The sequence below is a fragment of the Haliotis rubra genome, unplaced genomic scaffold (assembly GCF_003918875.1).
Source record: "Haliotis rubra isolate DU_JTF1 unplaced genomic scaffold, ASM391887v1 Scf312, whole genome shotgun sequence".
NCBI classification, from domain to species: domain Eukaryota; kingdom Metazoa; phylum Mollusca; class Gastropoda; order Lepetellida; family Haliotidae; genus Haliotis; species Haliotis rubra.
This window is the reverse complement of record NW_025766983.1, coordinates 878,139-886,154: the sequence shown is the minus strand read 5'-3', so window position 1 is coordinate 886,154 and position 8,016 is coordinate 878,139. Positions and strand designations below refer to the sequence as shown.

Below are 8,016 nucleotides of genomic sequence, written 5' to 3'. Positions count from 1 at the left end.
CAATATCCTTTCATATATCTTGTGAAGTTTCATTTCCTGGTTTTCTCTAGTGTTCAGAGTGTTTCAGATTCTGTTCAGCTAATGGTTGTTTCCAGACTACTTAAGGATATTTTTGCAATGTATGCTACACAAAACAAGTTAGACAGTGTCACAGCATGACAGATTAACAATACTGATACAAAACAATCGGATGTTCTTTAATGTTTTTTGAATAGTATCTGTGGAATTGTTTATCTTAGTAACTTTACCACTTGCATTGGTAAAATGGGTCGCTCATGTTCACAGGGAAAGTGTCCTTTATATTTTGCTGTGAAGAAAAATGTTATGTTTTCTAAAGCGATACCATGCCATTTTTCCATACAATATATATACGAAATAGGACTTTATTCCGAACTGGTACCCAAGAATGAGATGTGCATACTGTGCATTATTCAAACTTTTGTTTTGTTTTTGTTGCCAGTCTTATCACATTGTGGGTAGCCTAGTGGTTAAAGCGTTAGTTCATTAACCGAAAACCTGGGTTCGATTACCCACGTGGTTACAATGTGAAACCCCTAATGTAATATTGCTGTAATATTGCTAAAAAGCGGTGTAAAACCATTCTCACTCACTCGTTCACATGACATTTTATCCGAAATGATGTCACCCCAGCTGTGAAATCATGTATGATGAGTCGATGTAATAAGGACATTTTGTTCTCATGGTTCAGTTTGTTCATTATTTCAGTGTCAGGCTGAGGAAGCACTTTCTACCTGCTAGTAGGTTTTAAAACACAATTAAAACACAATCTAACTTTTTCGTGACTCATTACCTTGTGGCTATCTGCCATAGATAAGAAATAGTAGATGTAGAAATCTGCAGGAGACAGAGTCAAATGAGTGTGAGTTCTACATGTGGAACGAGGTAAAGCAGGAAAAATAGTTTCACATCCATATTCAGGGCCTACGTTGTCAAACTGAGTTATGTCCCTTAGCCAGGGCAGAATTTGGGGATCTTATGTTATCTTATGCCAGGGTGCCTGTTACTTTGAAACAGAAACATAACATTTCTAAGGGTCAGATTCAATCTTAAATTTCTTGGTTCATTATGAGACATATGCAGTACTATTTTCATGCTCTTGTTTGTATTACAAATGTCGGTCTTCCTCTTGATTTAACCAGACATCTCCACCAACTGGAGCAAAGAACTCTCTTCCAAATGGAATTTAGTTAGTTATATTTGCCTGCCTGATGTATTTGAATCTGTAGAAGAAAAACAACACATATAGCCCCAATGGTCATGACAGGTAAAAATTAAAACTGATACTATCTGAAGTTTTTGAAAGGTACTAGTATTTAGAAGTTGGACGAACATGAATACACGATGTGCGTTTTATGGATAACAACTTCTTTTTTATTCTTTACACAACGTTTCAGAGCTAATTCTTGCTCCTTCATCAGGTGAAAGCTGAGTCGGTACAAAGAGTGCTATTATCTGATTAATACAGAGTAAGAACTGTAGTCACATAATGAGAAAACCTTCTGGGGGCAAATGTGAATGTTTTCAATACAGATGTACCTTTCAGTCAGTTATGGAACTGACCCAAAAGTTAAATATGAAATGATTAAAATATGAAGATTCTAAAAGTTTTTATCTTTGACATGCCCAGTTTAATCTAAAAACAAATTAAACTAAGTAACATGAGTCGTTCTCGGATGAAGCTTTGATCATGTTGATCCTTGTTTCAGCTGATCTAGTCCTCTGTCTCCGTGAGTGCTTACTTTGTTAAATATTTTATTGTTTTCTTGGAGTATTGCAATTGGTAGATATACTGTATTGTTTGCATTCCTAAAGTATGATTTCATGAGTGGATGGCAGCCATCTTGTTGATCGGCCATCTTTGTTGGTCGGCCATCTTTGTTGGTAAGACTGCCAAGTCCATGTGGAGTCAAGGAGATGTTTTGAAAGGTCACCTATTTTGTCGAAGAACTACCTTACTGTATCAGCTGTTTGTGATATTGTATTTCAAACTGTACAGTCATGACGCTATATATAATATTATGACAGTATTAACACAGATGTTGTATTGTGGTATATTGTAGAGTAGCCAAAATCAACAGCTTCCAGTAGAACAAAATTTCATTAATGTATCACACTCTGTTCAGTGAATCAAAATACTGACATTTCAGCTAGGAAAGCATGTTGAAAATGTAACTTTCATTTTTGAATTTTTGAACTGGTATGCTTTCAAAAATCAGCTGCTGTTTCACTTCCATTGAAGTCAGTGGAGAAATATGTGAGTTATGTTTGGAGTTAACTGTCCTTGCCTGATTGAAACAGCACACCAGATTTGAAATAAAGCTGGTATACTAATATTAGTAAATTAAAATCTAAGGTTTCTTGAAAAGTTAAGGATTTGCATCATGTGATTGTTTATTTGTTTTGGTTTTTTGGGGGGGCGTTATATTTTTTAAAGAGAATATGATAGAATCGGTCCTTTTCAAAACAGTACACAGTGTGTTGTGTACACAAATTGAATATTAGACATATGAGTTGTGAGCAAGCATAAGAGGTTTTAGAGGCGGTACACATGATTAAATGATAATTTGAACCTCACGTGGACAAGATCGGTGTAAAATAAAAAATACATTAAAGGTCACATGCAACCAAAAAATCAAACATAATTAAAACACAATTATCACTTATTCATGACATATAATATACATTGCTAATTATGAAAAAAACATATAAACAAAATTATAAGCGTACAATCGCAAATCAAAACTGCAATATTTTGTACTTGGGTTTACTTCCCAAGAAACGAAGCAGCCGGGATACGAACCCAGTCAGAGAGGGTGGGTGTGCACTCAAGTGTAACGGCTGGTTCATTTGTAGATGCCCTCACGGCTCATTGTGTGTGTATATATAGAGATGTTGGGGTTTTGTAAATACATGCTCATTTTTTGTGTATAACATTTTGCAATCAACAGACATCATAACATGTCATGTGTACAAGTATCACACCTGCCTGTCTGTGTAATTACATAATGTGACAGAGACCAAACTCAGGCCATAAATCAATGCGTTTTGTTTATGGTGTATAGCCTGATAGGTGTTAAGTTCAAATTGCATGTGGTCAGTGATCGAAGTTGTGTTTTGAATATTGTCATTAGCAGACAGGCAGGCAGACACATAGGTGTCAATAAAACAGACATTGAGTTTTGTCTGTGACAACAACATATCTATATCACAGTTAGAAATTCTGTCAACGCTAAATAATGACATTGCTTTTAAGTATCGAACTGAGAAAGTGACTCGGTAAGAAGAACGTGTGGTGAAATAGACAAATGAAATTATATAAACAGTAAAATCGGTAATCTACTGTCATAACATATAAAGAGCTGACGCCTGTGAAATATCAACAAAACATTAGAAAAATAGCTCACACCAAAGCCTTCACCGAGTATTCACCGGACAACCCGCTTCCAAGCTGCACGAACCTATTTCACTGCACATGTGCTATGAGCGCAGCCCAGCTGTTGAAACCACTTTTCCCCCAAGCGCTTGGGGAAAATTAGTGAATCATTTGAACTCCGATTTAGCTGGGTTTTTTTCCATAACGTTATTTTTCAACTTTATAACTTGAATTTGCATTTTTGATGATTTGTTTCGGTAAGTCCATACCGGTAAGTCCATACCGAAAGGTATCAGAATCTGCAAAGTTGTGTTTTACGTTGCATGTGACCTTTAAGAAAATACTTATTATACTCAAGCAAAGAAACATCAAAGATTCATCTATCTGTTGGGATGTTTGACGAAGGGACCATGCCAATGCCGACATATTGTCTGATTAGCATAAAGCATCTAGGCAACAAGATTGGCTAATAATCTGTTACATACAAATGAGACAACTTTGAGAAGAATCACACATTTCCACTCTGGCCGAACCACCAGATGTGCAGGCCTACCAAAGAAAACTTTCCCACTGTGCAGAAAAACGCAGAAAAGCCCACATTAATCGTGGAAATAGCAACATAAACATAATACCTCGCTACTGAAACAGTAAAAACGGCAACGAAAAACTATGAAACTGCAACATTTTTACATCAGCGAACTTTGACCTCTACTGCGCATGTGCATCACGATCCACGCTTCATTCCAATTTCCGAGCAACCGTGAATCGCCTCCTGTAGAAAAAGTATTAAATATGTTGAAATAATTGCTGTCAATCATTTCATACAAATGGAAAGTAAACTAAACAAGTGTGCACACAAGTATCATGATGATAAATGCCAAATAACATAACAGAAATACTTAAAAAGGAATGTAACTTTTGTCCAAGCTGGAAAATGTCAACATGCGGTCGAGACTTCCTCTTCCATGTGCGCATGCACAAAATCGAAGTTGCAGGCTCTTCGTTTTTTTATGCAGTTTTAGTGATTTAAAGTTGCCCTTTTTACTGTTTCAGTAGCGAGGTATTATGTTTATGTAGCTATTTCCACGATTAATGTGGGCTTTTCTGCACAGTGGCAAAGTCTTCTTTGCTAGGCCTGATGTGGGTGTTAACTAATCAAGAAGATTAAGATGAATTGTAAAAGTTGCAAACTGTATTCATCCAAAGGAAAGAGTGTTGGTTATGAATAAATTTAAAGATTTATTATTTACAGAATTGTGTACATTTATTGGCTTTTAATGGAAGACATGTTTGCAGTTGTTTTTTCCTGGGGGGAAGGGGATCTTTGTGGAGGACTTCACGTAGTGCCACTTATGTATAGAGCTAGTAGTTTCCTATTTTATTATCATAATATATCTACATATCATTCTTGTCAAATTGTTTTGTGTATTTATGGCTATGAAAAGCTACTAATCCTGTTTAGTATTACTTGTAGTCTGGAAAACAGTACTGAAGGTCATAACAGTTTACAGCATGTCTCCCTTTGCCGTACCAGGATCTGCTGATCTCAAATTCTAGTTTAGGCCGGCTAAGACCTTTGCTTGCTCCTTACTTTTCTAGAGACCTTTTTATTGAAAACATAGCTACAGTTAGCAAAGTTAGATATAAATTAAATAACATTAAGATTAATGAGATTTAGTTCAACTAATTTATTTCAACTAATTTATTAGCCTCCTTTGCAGTTGTTCTGTCAACCCTTGTGAATATTTGCTGACACTGACATTTGATATGTAGTACCTGTAAATATTTGTTTGATATTTTTACTTGCAACTGGTCCATGGGTGCTCTTGGTATACTTTGTTTGCCATTTATAAATATTGACTGTGTGTTTGTTTTATAATGTGTATATGTTTACTATAACCAATGTTTTACATATTATTTCATGTACAAAACCGAAAGGCACGTGTGTTTTTTTGTTCTCCACTTGTATGGTATGAGAGGAAATCTTTCAGTAGAAAACCTAGGACTTAAGTACGTGACTGGTAGGAAATGTTACACATGTGTGGTGTAACTACCATTATATTTGTTTAGTGATTTTGATTAGTGTTTTTCAGATTTGAATTTTTCAGCTAGTAGTGATTTGAGATTTACAAAAGGAATGGTAAGGTGGTATAGTTTTCAATTAATCATCTTAGAATTATGTTCGTGATTCAATATTTCAGTTTTAGTGCCAGTTTAGCTGGGTCATTCTAAATCAGTTTATCAGCCAAATGTACTGATTTCAAAAAGTTGAAATACACAATCTCTACAGACACACTGTGTGAATACAAATTTTGCATTTATTTCTCAAGCTCTTTAGTAGTTTTTAAGTATTGTTTTGTCTTACAAAACACATTTTAATAGTTTCTTTAAATAGTATACATTTTGTATAGGTATAAAGGTGTTAAAGTCACATTCAAAATGATAGTTCTTATGAACGGAATTGTGGTCGTGTACTAGTACAAACTCACACCAGTTTTATAATGCTGGTCCTTGGATATACAATGCTGCAGTTATAACATACAGACTCCAAGTTGACCAGTACTTGTTTTATTCCCATGATGCCAGACAGCAGGCAGGGTAACAAGAAGTTTAATTTTTTAAACCTCTTTTGGTACATTTTGTATAAAATTTCTTTAATGCCCCAGTTGAAAGTAAGTTACTATCAGTTATTTTTTGGTAATAGGTGGCACTTGTATAGTAAAATTTGTTTTGTTTGAAGATGCAAGAATATTAAGTTCTGATTATTCTGCAGAGAATATCATTTATTTGGTTTCAGTTTATGCTATGTCATAGTACTTGTGATACTGTTAATGAGATTATTCCATGGTGTAATTGTTATGGATACCAAAAATTATAAGTCCATTTATTGTTGTGCAAGTATGCTGATGAGAGATGCTAACTAGCCAACTGCTGGAAAACAATTTCATAGACTATTCTTTTGAAAAGGTTTTCCAGATATACCATATACAATTAGATGCATTTCCCTTGAGAACTATTTTGTGTAAATTCATACCTTTTACAATCAAATGAATTTCCTTTAAACCAGTTGAAATCTTACTGACATTAAATCCAGCCATTCTGAAAGTCCAAGCTAATGTGTCCAGTTTTTCCGTTGGTCCGTCTACTTGCTGTCTAGTCCTCCATACTGTATATGCTGACTGTTATCCATACATATATACATCATAGCTGTACACAGAGAAGCATTAAAATACTGTGCAATGTCTTCGTGTTTTCACTTTACCTGGAACTCATCAGTTCCATCACCCTCACAAGTGTTATATTTCTGTCATATTTAACTGTAGGGCAGTCTGCTACATCAATATCTACTTCTCCTAAAAGTGTAAACAAGCTTTTAATCCATTTACCGTATTTATTAATGGTGGTGGCAAAGAGGTCTGTTCCTAGATGCTGACAACACCAGTTCTTACAGAGGGCTACTGCGAGAGATCAGTCCAACCATGCCGACCATACATTTCCCTTATAGTCTGTTTGCAGTGAAAACGTACCGATGAATTTCACTTTAAGTAAAAAAGTAAATCAAATAAAGTGAAATTAAGACTGCGAATCCTCGTAAATTTGCCTTGCCAACTGAACATTAAATCTCAGAATTTTATTCATTGTAGGACAAAAGTTGTTTAACAAACGATCATGCATATTATTGGTTTGTATAACAAGGGGGTGAGCACAGTAGATGGAACAGTGAAACAAATGTATGTGCGGTACGTGATGAGCGTTAACTTAGACCAACACTACTTGTTCTCGGTGTTTCATTTAAAGTGCATACCCCTTGTAATACAAACCAATAATAGCGATTTGAAACTATGATAAACTTGTTAAACAACTTTTATCCTAAGTTGAATAAAATTCTGAGATTTAAATGGTCAGTTGGCAAGGTAAAATTATGTGGATTCGCAATCTTAATTTCATCTTATTCGATTTACTTTTTTGTATTGACATTCATCAGTACGTTTTCAATGCAAACAGACTATAAGGATGACCGCTCCACCACCGTACCAACCACCTCATTCTCTTGATAGTAAGTTGTCAAAACCGGCAGCTGTCCAGTTCGGCAAGTTGTCAACACCGGCATAAAATCACAGTCCCGTCCGTGCTCAGGAAAACTGCAGCGCAAATAGGGCTGCGCAACAGAGAGAAATTACCAGTCTTACTATATGCAAGCGAAGCGAGCAAAGGTTGGCAACGTGGTTCCCTCTCTTCGGTTCAAAAATATTTTTAATATCAAAATATAATATGGCCACCATCAAAGGTAGACACCCATTTCCTCACAGGGTCTCCTCTTGGATTTCCAACCTCATATTTAATAATTACTCACATAAAATATATTTAATTCAACATTTTAAGCACCACTCGTGGCATATCAAATCGTTCCTCGCCTCCATTACCCCTGCCAGTTGTTGCTATCAATCACCAGTTTAGCTCAGTAACACAACATGGTTCCTTGTTCATGCCGTCAACAAGCGGCTTATCACTAACAGATCAACTACAGACATGACACAGGCTTCAATGACAGAGACGAGTCACACTCAGACTCCCTGATCCCATTGCCAGGTCCCCAATAGATCTGGCTAGCTATTCTCGAA

The 8,016-nt window shown here is 35.7% G+C and overlaps 1 long non-coding RNA gene across 1 annotated transcript; it reads right to left on the bottom strand.

Annotated features, from left to right (window-relative positions):
* Positions 1-6,451: 6,451 nt before the first annotated feature.
* LOC124283292 lies at positions 6,452-6,829 on the bottom strand. The gene is made up of 2 exons (XR_006900320.1): positions 6,743-6,829; positions 6,452-6,711 (listed from the first exon to the last, which is right to left on the bottom strand). It is a non-coding gene; the product is annotated as an uncharacterized LOC124283292 (long non-coding RNA).
* Between the last annotated feature and the right edge of the window lie 1,187 nt (positions 6,830-8,016).